The sequence below is a fragment of the Poecile atricapillus genome, chromosome 2 (assembly GCF_030490865.1).
Source record: "Poecile atricapillus isolate bPoeAtr1 chromosome 2, bPoeAtr1.hap1, whole genome shotgun sequence".
In the NCBI taxonomy this organism is placed as follows: Eukaryota; Metazoa; Chordata; class Aves; order Passeriformes; family Paridae; genus Poecile; species Poecile atricapillus.
Window position 1 is genome coordinate 112231499 of NC_081250.1, and position 14565 is coordinate 112246063.

The window sequence follows — 14565 nt, forward strand, 5'->3', positions numbered from 1 at the left end:
AATCAAATTCATAGTTGTATGAATAAACGGGAAAAAGTTGTGTAATGATGCGAGTTGATATACCTCAAATCATAGAATCATAGAACATTCTGAACTGGAAGGGACCCACTGAGGTCATCAAAATCCACCTCCTGTCCTTGGACAGTACACTCCAAGAGACATACCATGTGCCTGAGAGCTTTTCCCAAATGCTTCTTGAACTCTGTCAGGCTGGTGCTGTGAGCACTTCTCTGGGGAGCCTGTTCCAGTGTCCAACCACCCTCTGGGTGAAGAACATTTTCCTAATATCCAACCTGAACCTCTCCTGTCACAGCTTCAGGCCATTCTCTCAGGTCCTGTCACTGGGCACACAGTGAAGAGATCAGTGCCTGCCCCTCCTCTTTCCCTCACAAGAAAGTTTCAGACTGCAATGAGGTCTCCCCTCAGTCTCCTCAAGTCTGAGCAGACCAAGTGATCTCAGCTACTCATTAGCTGAGGTCATAAGCTCATAAGGCTTCCTCTTCAGACCCTTCACCACCCTTGTGGCCCTCCTTTGGATGCTCTGTAAGAACTTAATGCCTTTGTTATACTGTGGTGCCCAAAACTGCCCCCAGCACTTGAGGTGAGGCTGAGGTGAGGCCACAGAGCAGAGTGGGACAATCCCCTCCTTTGCCCAGCTGGCCATGCTGTGCCTGATGCCCCCCAGGACAAGGCTGGCCCTCCTGGCTGCCAGGGCACTGCTGACTCATGTTCATCTTGCCACCCATCCCTGGGGGCCCTTTCTGCAGTGCTGCTCTCCAACCCCTTGTTCAGCAAAATGTGACACTGGAGAATGCGGGCATCGATCCCGCTACCTCTCGCATGCTAAGCGAGCGCTCTACCATTTGAGCTAATTCCCCCCGTGCACAGTCAGAAAAGAAAAAACTATATAATATATATCATCAAAATGAATATTGTATTAATAATAATAATAATTCATGATTTCTGGGAAGTGAATGTACAAATCCTGTTCATTGTCTGACACTTGAGTCTGTATATCTAATTCCTTGCATATGGGATGGAGTATTGTGTATCACATCAGCAATAACCTGCACAACTGTGCTATAATTTGGTTTAGCTCTTCAGTGTAGGTTGGTTTGAGGACTCCTGGGTTCTCTTGTCAACTTAATTCCTGGTTAGTTTTGGCCAGGTCATTAATACCCGTTACTCCTTTTTACCTGTTTATTATTTTACTTGTCAGGTTTGTGGGCCGAATGCAGACTTAATTTTGAGAAATTATATAAGGCTGGAGTTCTGGAAGTGTGGCCTTTTAATCTGAAATATCCTGGGGGTATTTCTGTGACCTATAATTTTGACTTTTGCTATAAGGTTAATTCTCATTGTGCTTGGAAGGACATGATGACAGACATGCTGTTAGTACTTTTTCTTCAGGGTGTGGTAAATCTGGAAGCTTCATGCTTATGATTGGCATTAAGTAAATGGTCATACTAAGAAAGGTTTCTAGAGCTTTTTGTGGGAAAGGAGTCACTACAGAACAGGACAAAATTAATCTGGGATGAAAAGAAGGTTAAAGCATTTCCAGAAAATTCCATCACTGGCAAAAAGATTGCTCTTTTTCTTGTATACAGGTGCAGAGGGGCTTTGTTTGGCAGGATGATGGGATTGATCCTTTTTTCTTTTATTCAAACTAGGGAATATGGAGTATGGATTGATACAGGTCTCTGCTGCCATCAGAGCTGCCTCATTTTTCAGAGGTGTTTTAAGACTAACCATTCACCTCACTGTGATAATGGTAAGTATGTAGAGTTTTCAAGTATTTTTGTGGCCAAGGTTGAGTTGAGCTTTTTCTGCTGCAGCTAAATAAAGCACTGGTACCCTGTGCACATTGAACCAGAGAGAAATAAATTATTGGCCTGTCTGTTTCTGGTTTACCCAAAGAGTTTTTTTTTGTTTTGTTTTTTTTTATCTGGGAACTTTTACTTGTGGATTGTAAGTTTGGAAGTAACACTTTGACTGAAAAATATGTCTCTTTTCCTATTTTTAAGTTTTTTTTTGAGATTACAGAAATGATAATGCAATCAGTGGTGTACAAAGACGAAAAGGAATGCTTCTGCTGGGTTACAAAACAGTTGTAGGTCTCAGTGCTTGCCTTGTGAATTCATTTCTGTGGGGGATGAGGGCCTTGTACTCACCTTTTAATGCTGGGGTTGAGTATGGCCTCCTGGATGGAATAAGTGAAGGATTTAGAGTATAGTGAAGTGATCTAATGGGAAACCTCACAGATCTCTCTGGTCAAGTTATGCCTCATGGATTTCAAAATTTTGGGATTTATTTGGAACACACTTCACATTTCTGTTTCCCCCTCCTTTCATAACAGAACATCTTGAGTCTGCATTACAATACTTTCCAGGCAAACTTCTGAAAGCTGAAGTATTTGCAAATAATATTATTTTACTTAGAGAGGCTGTTCTTTGTTGATTGCAAATCCCCCTGATTGCAACACCTGGGGACAGTGAGTTGTAAGGCACAGCTGAAATTCAGCTTCATCAACAGAGAAGTGAAGTTGAGGTCACAAGGGGGAAATTTTCACCCTTCTACAGCAGGACATTCAAGTCCTGTGAGTGTTGGTGTGTGTGGAAATTTCACCCATGACTAAACCCAGACTGTTGGCTGCCCAACTAGTTTTGCCCAAAAGTATCTCACTGAAATCTTCACAGATGTCAGAATTCACACGGAGTGACTAAGCCTGGATTTTCCCTCCTAGTAATGCTGTTGCACGGTGCTTGATAAGGTAGCTGTTCATTGGCACTCAAACCAAACTGGGTCCATGTTAGTGGTAGGTTGTGTAAATTGTGTAGGAAGCACTTTATTTTTTTTTTTTTTTTTTTTTTTTTTTTTTTTTTTTATGTTCCAGCTTGAAAAGTGTTGCATGTGCAAAAAAACTTTTCTGTTGTGAAATAATAATTAGATTGATTATGGAAAAAGTCCTACTTCAGTGTCCACTTGATACTTTAGCACTTAGTTATCCATTAAGTAATTAAGTAAAAGTGAACTCTGCTATTTCTGCTTCTGTTATTGCTGTTATGCATATTTTGGAAGTTACTGTGTCAATTCTTGGCCAACTAAGAGTGTAAGACTTGAAGAGGGGAAAGTTGATGCCTGAACACTAGACGTAAGTTTTCTGAGAGCCCAAATTATGTATATCTTTTCCAAAGCAGGCCTGGATTTTCTTGTAATGCCTCAATATATTTTAATTTCAGTATCATTTGTAAACCATTAGTCTTTCTGCAGGTATAAGTCTTTAGGGCCAAAAGCAGTTGATTGACATTTTACTCAGCTCATGAGGCTGTGCTTTATCACAGAGAAACGAGAGGTGATTATATGCCAGAATGCTTGCTGGTCTTAAATGCCAGGAACTGCCTTTTCATTCAGCTCCAGTACAGAAAAAAATTCTACATTTTCTTTTCTTCAATTTCTCCCTACCTTCCCCACTACCTATACTTGTTCTCTGTTTACTAAGTGCCTCTGCACATGCACATACAGCGTATGCAAAACAGTATCTGGAAACTTCAGAACTGTAGGGAACCGAGTTGAAAAGGCCCTAGAAAAATGACGAGGATTGCATTGCAGTGCGTTCTGAATTCCCCTAGGTGTCATGTTCTAACCCTTCTGTGCCTCTCTCTGCATGGGCAGATTCTGTTTCAATTTATCTTCATCCAAGATAAATAGCTGCATTGCTTGAGGAAATATTAATTTTTGAGGAGAAAAAAGGTCTTGGACATGACAATGCAAACACATAATTAAAAGGTTGTGCCCTCAAACCATAAAATGCACATATTTTTCCTATATTGTCTGATGGGTTCAAAAAGAATTGGGAATGTTTGTTTTGGCTTTTCACAGCCTTCCATTTGGAAACAGTTATGAATGTGGGACTTGTAGTGAACAGGTTTGTAAGAGGTTTTTTTTTCCCCCCTCATGGCAGACCCCACAGGCATCTGCCCACCTCTTCTTTCTTGGCTGCCTGTTCCTACCCCCCATGCTGACACTTGACCCTCATCCTCAGCTTTTTGTGGCAAAGGGTTGGTGTGGTGACATTTTTTTTGGCAAGTACAAGGAATAGCCTTATGACTTGCCTTCCCACAGGCTTCTGTTTCCCATGTCTTTTTAAGTGTCATGTGTCCTGAGCTTGCAGGCCTCAGGGTGCCCTAGATGTGGAAGAGGAATAGCATCTTTCCTCAGTGTGTTTGCTCTCTGGCTAATTCTGTATTTTTAACATTCCTTTTATCTTTACATCTCGATAAAAATGTCTCCCAAGCGTTAAAGAGGAAAGGTGGCTCTGGGCTAGCCTAGTATTAGTGTCTATGTCCAGTACTGTTGATGTTTCTTATGTGCAAGCTGAGAGAAGTTTCATTTGTCCTATGACAATCCTTTGTCCTATGAATTATTTTTCTTTCTACTACACACGCTAGAAAGTAACCGTGACTCTCAACCCTTTCTTGCCCATTCTGTTCAAACTGAATTAAAGCAGCATATCACTTTATTGGCCAAATTTATTTCTCCAAGAAATCTCTTCTGATGGATATGGGAAATGCAATTAATTCTGAAAAGGTTAAGACTCTAACCCCTTCTCTGAGTGTGAAACACTGGAATATCAAGCTTTTGACAAATGTAGACTAAAGGAGAAATGAGAATATTTCATAGGATTTGGAAGTGGAAATGCAATGTCATTATATAAACCAAAGAGAAATCTCCTCAGGGGAGACTGGCCAAGAGAGACTGTCCCAGTCTCCTGTGAATGGTGGGTGTGGCTGCTGTGAATGAACAGGTTGTGCTGGTGGGCCTGAAGTTGGTACTGAAATATGACTATCTGATGGGGGCTCAGACCATTACAAAAAGTTGCTTGTTAATGTCTGAGTCTGCAATATGGCAGAAATAAAAAGCTGTATGTAAAATCATCTTGTTCTTAAGACAGTAATGAAGGCTCTGAAATGAGGCTTGTTCATGCTTTCTGTTGTTTGATGCTTACATTAAAACAGGCAGAGCACTGTATATAATAAACTATGGTGCTGTAAGTGATGACTGTCCTACAGTTAGGAAATTTGATATGTATTTGTTATATAAATTCCATTAGTGAATGAAAATGAACTTTTTTTTAAAATTTGAATACCTCACTTGTAATGTATACTTCTGACATGTTCCACAGTATTGTCACAGGTCATCTGGAGTAAGTGTGATAAAATAGCTCTGACAGCATGTAGTAACAACTAAATACCTCTCCCCTCTCTGTGTATTCCTTCAGTACTTCTAATTTAGGCAAAATGTACTTACATGAAATTATAAGCAGGATGCATTGTTGCAAATTCTGGAGTTACCCTTCTCAGTTCATCTGAGAGAGACTCTCAAGGAGCTTAAGTTCCTTCACAAGAAATTTTAGTGGGACATTGTTTTGCAGATGAGACATGAGGATACAGCACAGGTATATGAGGATACACCTGATCCAGATCCCCATCTAGGGGAAGGAGGGAAGTTATAACAAAATCAGAATGGTGATAGAAGATGTTAGAAAAATAAGCACAAAACTTCTAAAATGTATCTTAAATTTGCCTGGTACCAGTGCAAGTTTTTCAACAGAGAGCTGCTCAGTGGCTGTAGGATGCAAGATACTGCATTTAAAACTCTTTGCAGTGATGATGATGCAAGCAGAAAGGATAGTTTTGAAAATGCTGACACAAATATACTAACACAAATGCTAACACAAATATAATTCCTAAATGCTAACACAAATATAAATTCCCAGTCTTTCCTTCTTAAGTCGAGTAAGGTAATAGGGCATAGCTAATGTTTGAAGACCAAACAGTGAAAACCCTCTGGCTGCTAAAGAGACCATCAGGAGGCCAAGAATCTTCATTGACTTAAATCAAATTTCTCTTGAGGGAGTCCAGATCTAATGGATGACAGCGCTGTTCTACAGGCAAAGATGGAAAAATTGTACATTAACTGGGCAACAAAATAGTGATATGTATCAGGCTTGGATTAAATGTGAATATTAATTGAGTGCAAGTTCTCAGGTTTCTTCTTGACAAATGGGATGCTAGCAAAAGTCTGTATAGCTGTGCCTTTGAGGGTCGTTGTGGGTCCCTTTCAGCTCAGGATATTCTGTGATTCCTCATTCCATGAAACAGTAGTGCCTGCTTGCCTTGAGCAGCCCCTACCTCCATTTGGTTGGGGGCTGTTTTTCCCTCTTCCTGTCTCCTCCTTGAGCTGGAAAGTAAGGATGAAAGCATCTTGAAATGGTTTGTCCCTCCCTGGTTTATAATGCCTGCTGGTACTTGCTGTGTTATATAGGTAATGAGGAGAGCCTGCAAAGGGTGTTACTCCAGGAGGTGCGCTGGCAGAGCTGGCCAGACTTGGAGGTGCAGAAGGTTTTCAGTGCAAACTATGTCTTATGTGAGACTTGTTCATGCACTTGCTGCCTTAGAACTTGCTATGGTAAGACTGGATGGGGTTGGATGGGGCTTTGAGCAACCTGGTCCAGTTGAAGGTGTCCCTGCCCATGGCAAGGGGTTTGGAACTGGGTGATCTTTAAGACCACTTCCAATCCAAACCGTTCTATGATTCCATGAAGGAAGCAATAAAAAAACTCTTTCAAAGGCTGACTTTAGACTCAACTAGAGTGCAGGTGCCTTTCTGTAATGTATAATTTCCACCTACTTTGTTTTAAGCTTGCTTTTTTTTTTTTTCTGTAAATTATTAAATAGTCAAAGTGAATGCTTGCACAAAGCTGGGCTTCTGTACCAGTGCCTTTATGTTCTTGCAAATAGAGTAGCAGCTGACCCTGAAGTGCTGGGGTTCAAGAGCTGTGCCACAGCTGTGCTGTGAGGCTCAGAAAATGGGGACTATTGGATCTTGGTCCATGACAAGTTTCCAGGGCAGGTCTTATGGCATAAATAATTACAGGAAGCAGTATATTTTGCAAGACGTCAAACTAAATTATTTAATCAGTCCTTTTGGTTTTAAAAGAAACCAGTCTTGTTTTCAGCACATAAAACATGGTGTTACATCTGGCTAGTTGAAGAGTAGAGACTTCCCTTCCAAACTCATAGTGCCATCCAAAGTGTGACCCTTCCCTTGATAAGGATTACAGCTTGCTGAGGTGTGAGGAGAAAAATTCTCTGAGACCTGAATATACTTTTGGCATACCAGGAAGCAGGAGAACAGGCTGGTTTGAAATACATGAATTTCTTGTTCATGTGAAAGATTTTATGGTCAAGTAAGATTAATATGATCTTATGGTCAAAGGTAGTAAAATAACTCTGTGGTTGGAGAGATGGTAAATACTGAAGTCTGCAAGAGCTTGTTTTTTTCACCTCCACCTGGTTTAGAATGATTTAAAAAAGTTTTCTTCTCCTCTATTTTTGACCAAAAATGAGGACTTCAGATTTTTTTCTTGACAAAAACTTTGGACATTTCATCAGAAAGCTGAGCATCTGAAAAACGCAAACAAAAAAAAACCAAACTTGTCTTGCTACAAACTTTGTTGTTCCACATTAACATTTTTCTTTAAGGAATTAAATATTTGTCATGAAACACCAAAGAAACTTTCTTGGTATGTTCAAGAAGGAGGCCTAATACATGGTGCATCGTGGGAGATGTAGTTTACTCTGAGAGGCCAAGCCAAATCCAGTTTTAAAATTCTCAAGAGATGACAATACAGCATTTCAGATGACATTTTCTTGGGTTCTAACCTGAAAAATACTGCTCTACAGGGATGATAAACAATTTCTAGGGTCATTGGATCATTTTATAAAAGATACATGCTTGTAGGGAAAATGAAATGAACCCCTTTTTTTCTTTCTGGATGGTAGCCTTGTGAACCCAGCTCAAGAAGGTCAGAACAAGTCCCCTCTGATTCCTTCATTCGTCATCTGTAAAGAAGAACTGCAACTATGGGACAGTTGGTTAGCCTGCAGGTAATTAACAAATTAGAAGAGAATCCGGCTCAATCTCTAATATAGCAGTGTCAGCTTTGGTACCAGGTTTTATCAGTGAAATAAACAGACACAAGTGAATTGTACATGGATTCAACTGGCACTGAAAGTTCAGTTGTGCATCTGAAATATTGAAATTGAGATTGCATCTCTCTTTTACATACATACATTGGAAATGAAGTTGTAATTTGAGAAGATAACATTTTTATATAGTCATTTCTCTGGCTCTAGCTATCAGTAGCTTTGAAAGTATTTTATAAATAAAGGGATGTAGTGTATTACAACATACAATGGTACATTTGGGACATGTAACATAAACCTTAATGAAAGTTCACGAGAATTTAACATGCAGAGGTTATTTTTAATTCACAGTATCTTATCTGTTTTCAGCTTTTTTGAATTACAAAATGCAATTGGGATGTCTTAAGTACTAATTCTTTGCCAAATTTAATTTGTTTCCATATTAAAGGTATTTTCCAATTACATTGACATGAAAAGCATCTGAAACCATTAGATTTTGTTATATTTTTAACTTTAAAACCTTCATAATGCTGCCAAGAGTGTTTTTGACAAATTCTGAGAAAATTATTTGTCCCTGGAACAAAAGCTACCACAATAAACCTTTTTTTTTTCCTCTTCTCTTTCTGGCCCGAGGGGTTCATAATACTTTTGTCTGAAACTTCCCATGTAACTGGGTGCTCTGATGAATGGGGGCTTGGGGCCATTTGATTATTGGACCCTGCTGAAACAGGAGCCAGTGGTTACACAACACAGCAGCTGCTGGGCTGGCCAGGGTGTGTTGGTGGGATGGAGGCTCCTACTGTACCTCCCGAGAGAGGTAAATCTGTAAGGAAGGACCATGGGCCTCTCTTGGGCAGAGCAACAGGTTTTATTGCTAGTTTCTACATGTCCTCTGTTTTTTTTGGAAGAGAAATAGGACTGGGTTTGGGACACATGGTGATGGTGGTGAACGTGGGTGAAAGGTGTGCTGCTGTTGTGAACAAGACTGAATGGTGATGGGCATCAAAGGGAAGCCGTGAAAGAATGTGGAAAAGTAGAAGCATTGAGGAAAAGAGGAGTATAAATGGCATCCAGTGGGATCTGTCCTAATGACAGCTCTTCTCTCATTGTGAAATGTGAAAGAGTGATGATGGAAAAAGTCTTGAGTGCCTGATGGATGCATCCCAGGCAAGCCTGCAGAGCCAGACCTGACCTCTTTTCTTGTATCTCTAGAACAGAACCCCACTGTCACTGCTGGACATGGAATGATTCACACAGACACAACTCAGTGTGTGTGACAGAAAAAAGAGAGTGATTTATTTTGTTGTTTCAGTATTTATAGATTCTCGGCAACGACCAGATAATTAGGTTACCACCTTCCCAATCACACTGGTCGTGAGAAATGTCCATCAAAAGACGTTTCTTTAATGGAATGCATAAACATCTATGTTTATAGTTACTTTCCTGGGAAAGTTGCTAGAAACTATGAAAACAAGATCAGAAGATTTAATTCTCAGGGTGACATCCCACTAACACCCCAAACTGGCGGTGGCCAGCCAGGTTGTTATCCACTGGTGAGTTGTGCAGCAGCAGGTGGTTTCTGCAGTTGCTGGTGCAATGTGTGAAGCAGCAGTGCCTGACTTTAGAAAGGACAAAGTTGCACAGACTGTGAAGATGACTGGAGTTGTGTTGTCTCGTGCTTTAGATCATATAGCAAATGGTTGACATCAAGTCACTCTAGTTACACTGCTCCCATTTCACCCTGTTCCTCAGTCTGACCCTTGTTTAAAGAAGAGATAATTAATTTGGAAGGCTTGAGTCATACTTTTCCCTTTCTCCCACTTGTTTAGCAGAGTGTATGCAACACTCAGGAGGCAACAGACGAAGGGAGAACTGGCTGTAACAAATGACTGCGTCCTCACGGCACGTTTTGGCAGCACAGACCTTGGGAGATTTCTGATTGTGCCTTCCTGTGACTTGCTCAAGATGGAAGGGCGTGGAAGGGACATTGTGCTCCTGGAACAGACATGGAGCAAAAATCATAGGGCGCTCACCCTCTGCCAGGAGAGGCACTGCTGCATGAGAATGCAGTAGAGGCTCATGACAGGTCATGTTGTGCTACATAGGTGTAGATGAGAGAATGTTCTGACCCTTGTTTTAGAATGAGTACACATGTGCATGCTCAGGGAGCATTTTTTTTCACTGCTGGCTAACAAGGCATGTGCTACAGAGTCCTTACTGGAGGGGCAGGAAGGCACATGTGCCCACCCAACAGGCTAGTTCAAATTTTCTCCTCCTTAGTTGCTTAAAAGTAGTTCAGGAATAGGTGCCTTAATTCTGTTACTCCAGCAGGATTACTCAATAGTGAATTTAGCTTTGGATTCTCTCCATGGCCACAGTCTTCATTTTAACTCCTCATGAAAGAATGCCACAAGGCTGCTTTTACATCTGATTTTGGTGAGGAAAGGAAAATATTTTGTAGAAGCTGGGACAAATGAGTAGTATTCAAGATTTTTCACATCATGTTTCTGTATAGAAGGCAGAGGAAGCACATAATTATTTGGAAAATAATTTGGCAGGTTCTTCCCAGTGCTAGGCTGTTTAATGCATCAGCCTGTCACACTTAAACAGTTTAGAGATCACTTACTGTTTCTGATTACACCTGAGATGGTTCACAGAAGTTGTTTTGACAGGGCCTAGCTTTCTGTTACTGAGCTGCCTGATATTTTTTCTAATAAAAAGATTAAACCCTACTAAAACAATTATTCAAAATCTTCAAGCCTGCAGATATTCCTAACAGGGTGTTTTCTCTCCTTCCACTGCCTGTTGTGAGGCGCCCAGTGGTATGTTTAACACTTTTTCAGATTGCAAACTTTTTACAAAGAGGAGATGCAGTGTGGTACAGATTCTAGTCTTATTCAAATTAATGCCAAAATGATTGGAGTAACAATGTGCAATCAGCAAACTGTTCAATACACTAGGTCCCACTATTTTCTGTTGAATTTACTCCAACTAGGGGAAGAGCACTGTGTGTTTTTTGGCAGTAGCTTTTCTGGAAAATGAAATAAGTGAAACTATTCTCACAGAGAAGGGGATGGGGAATGGTTTCAGGACCTCAGGTTTTGTAATGCAGTTCTTTAAGAAACTGGCAGTGAATGAATACCTATGCTCATTTAGGCAACAATAAGATTTTGCAAGTTTTCTGTTATTTAAGGTCGGATCTCCCAGTGAAGTTAAAGTTGAAATACATTTCTCAGCCTGTGGTGTAGAGTGTTTATCAAAATAGTCTGCAGTTGTCTGTAGTCAAGTGTCTCTTTCTTCACCAGCCTTTTCTAGACCTCAGGAGCTGGGGACATTAAGAATTCTGGCATTCTGAAGATGTTGGCTTTAGCTTCCCTTAAATATGACAGAGATGCACTGCAGTTGTCTACTTTATTTAAAAAAATGCTCATGAATCATAATTAAAAGCATTCTGCAATACTGTGAGTTAAAAAAGTAACAGGTTGCTTATCTGGGTTATTACACAGTACAGAGCTTGTTCTGAAAAGATTTAATATGTGAGCCTGCTGAATATTTGGGCATATTCAGCAACACACATACACAATGCTGCTCTTTTTATTAATAGAAAGTTCACTTGACACAACACGCAGCAGTGTTACCTTTCTGACACAGATTTAGACAGCTTTGAAACCTCCTTTCAGGGTTTCATGTCTGCTGTGTACATAAGGTAAAGAGCCAGATTACAGAAAAAGATCACTGATAGATGTCTTTCCAGGGGATCTTGGCAAGAGTCACTGCTATCACCAACACTGTTTCTGATATCACTTGCATCCATTGCCACAACCTGTCAAAACAGGTGTATTTATAGGCCTTGAGGGACTGAAATGAGAAATCAAGCATTTGCATAGCATTTTCCATCAAGTTCCCAAGGACTGAAACTCAAAGGATTTTGATATGTTTCCAGGGATTACTTAGCTGTGCTGAGTATTTTTGTGTTCTTTTTAGCAGTCAATGTCCCACTTCTGTACTAGGTCTTTAAAAAAATGTTCTCTCTTCTACCAACGAAATCATCAAAAAAATGCTGGTTGGCTTCAGGAAAACTCACAAAAATATTTAAATTCACATCAGAGAAAATTGGCATGAGAGCTTACTTAACACTACAAATTAAGTTTAATTAAGAAGTAGTGCACCAGTGTGATTCATTAGAACTACTTCGCTTAAAAAGTATGTGCCTTGCACTGAGATATTTTTTTGTGCTCTGTCTTGGCAGCAGTTAAACTCTAGGGTACTAGAGGCTGCCTACTCCTTGTAATGGCTTGGAATAGTTAATGGTGTTGAGTTCTGGAAGAGGAAGAATCCCACTAATTGTGCAATCCTCCTGGCACTAGGGTTTGGCAGGACGTCCTCACAGTGAACCTACGCTGGGTGTGCCGCCCTTTGTAGAGTGTGATGCACAGCTTCGTGTGCCTCAGGCTGCAAGAAATAATCATTTTCAGCAGGGTGAGGGAACTTTAGTGCATGACTTTTCAGGCTATCATGACAATTGTGACTTTTCAGGAGATTTATGTTTACTGTAATGCAGCATCCCACTTTTCCAAAAATTTTTAGCGGTGATGGTGGTGAGTGATAAGGAGACAGTAAAGCGAGTTGAGTTAATGAATGTAGTCCTAAGACTATAAAGGATTTCTTTAAAGGTGAAGTGCACAGGAAAGGAATATTTTTCACTTTGTTTTAAAGAGAGAGATTAATGCAAGTTCAGGAAGGGAGTATTCAGTTGTATCGATATGTGAAGAAGGTGCCTCTTTTGGCATAATCCCAGATGGAAATAGTGGATCATGATAACGGCATTTTAATTCATAGTTTGTCAGGACATTATTAAGTGGCAATTAAAGTGACTCAAATGTTCCAACACTCAGGTTTCTGAGGGCCAGCAGATGATAAGACCAAGATTAAAGAAATTGAAATGCAGATCTACATTGTCTATGAAATGGTTGTGACAATACAAGTAACTTAATCCTATTTGATGTTACTTCCATAAACTCCTATTCTCAAGAAAGCTGCATGCACAGCTCTTTTACTTCTGTGAATGGGGAATAGTAGTCTCCTTCCATTCTTTACATCAAATGATTAGCTTGCAGCCTTCATATTTTCTCCAAGAGAAGAATGATCAAAAGTTTTCTGTTCACTACAAGCCCTCCACCCTTTGGAAATGTTCTCTCGACCATGAAGAATTTTTTCTTGGTGTCTTTTATAAATAGGAGCAAAAATTTCCAATGAGGGAACTTCTGGTTGTATGCTCGAGAACTGAAAGGTGCTTTCCAGGGGGAGTGTGTACTCTTCCACAAAATCTGGGATAAGACTGGGAAACTGTGCCCAGAGGTAGTGTATCGTGCCAGCTGCAGCCTCAACTCCAAAACTATTTGATTTGGCTGGTGGTACCGAGACTTTCCCATCCACCCCCTTTTTAAACTTGCTCTCCCATATGTACTGTCTTGTACCTTTGTCCTGCAGCTACTTGTTTTTTTTCCTAAATGTTTTCTTAATTTAGTTTAGTGTACCCTTGTGAAAAATGACAAAATTATTACTTCAGGGGTGTTTACTTCTTCCAAGGATGACGATTTTTATATTATCTGAAGTAAGAAGATTTTGCCTTTTCTTTGTTTAGTTGGCCAGACATCTCTTCTATTTGAACATATAATATAATTAATTCAATTTAATTAATTGAAAAATTAATTAAAATAAAAAATAAATATATATGTTTTGTCTTTTTGATGGGCCCTGACTTCTGCATTTCTCCTTGTAGACTGCAAGTAGCAAGAGAGATCTCTGGCTAAGTGGGTTTTCAGTAGAAGAAAGAAAATTGATTTGCACTATTTAGCTAGCTGATGATTTTTTTTCATTTGCATTATTGGAAATATCAAGGCTTCAGGGAATATTCACTGTGTTAGCAGCCTTGTGTCTAATGAGGTTGTTTGGACTCTGCTCTCTGAGCCAGAGTAAAATCTTTGAAACATGTGAGTCACAATTTAACTGAAAGTGGGGGAGGTTTTTAACAGTGAGCTTTAAGTAAACTGCATCTTTTTGAATTTCCTGGGCAGCTGCATTTCTCTCTTTGATGTACTGTGCCTGGTGATGCTGTTAATGAAATGCATAATTATGTGTTATATAATAAAACAGAGCTAACATGAAGGTGCCTAATAGATTATAATGATGTGGAGGCCTGAGAAACTAAAGACTATTGGGGGTTGTTGAAAAGTTCCTCTGGTGACAAAGATGATGTCTAAAGAGGTTTGAATAACTATGCTGATAAATTAATTGTGGTCTCTTTGTGTGTAAATGACATTTTTCAGGATTTTGTATATAGAGAGATTATTGAAAAAAAAATAGGTACAATTTACTAGGCTGCTGATGTATGAAGTGTCAGCACTGAGTGCTTCCAGTGCCTATTAGAGCTGCTGGCTTTGCATAGATGGGTGCCCTAGGCAAAAACATTTTTGGCACAGCCTGTCTCACCCGTAGGATCAAAAGGAACAAAAAACAAAAAAAAAAAGATAATCTGGCAATATGCACTGAGAGCAAATTGCATCCTAAAGAGCAG

General features: G+C 39.9%; 1 non-coding gene and 1 pseudogene across 1 annotated transcript; one reads left to right on the forward strand and one right to left on the reverse strand.

Annotated features, from left to right (window-relative positions):
* The window catches only part of LOC131575543 (H(+)/Cl(-) exchange transporter 6-like), a 76646-nt pseudogene that overhangs the window by 26618 nt on the left and 35463 nt on the right, over positions 1–14565 (forward strand).
* On the reverse strand, positions 806–878 carry TRNAA-AGC (transfer RNA alanine (anticodon AGC)). Its single transcript has one exon. It is a non-coding gene; the product is annotated as a tRNA-Ala (tRNA).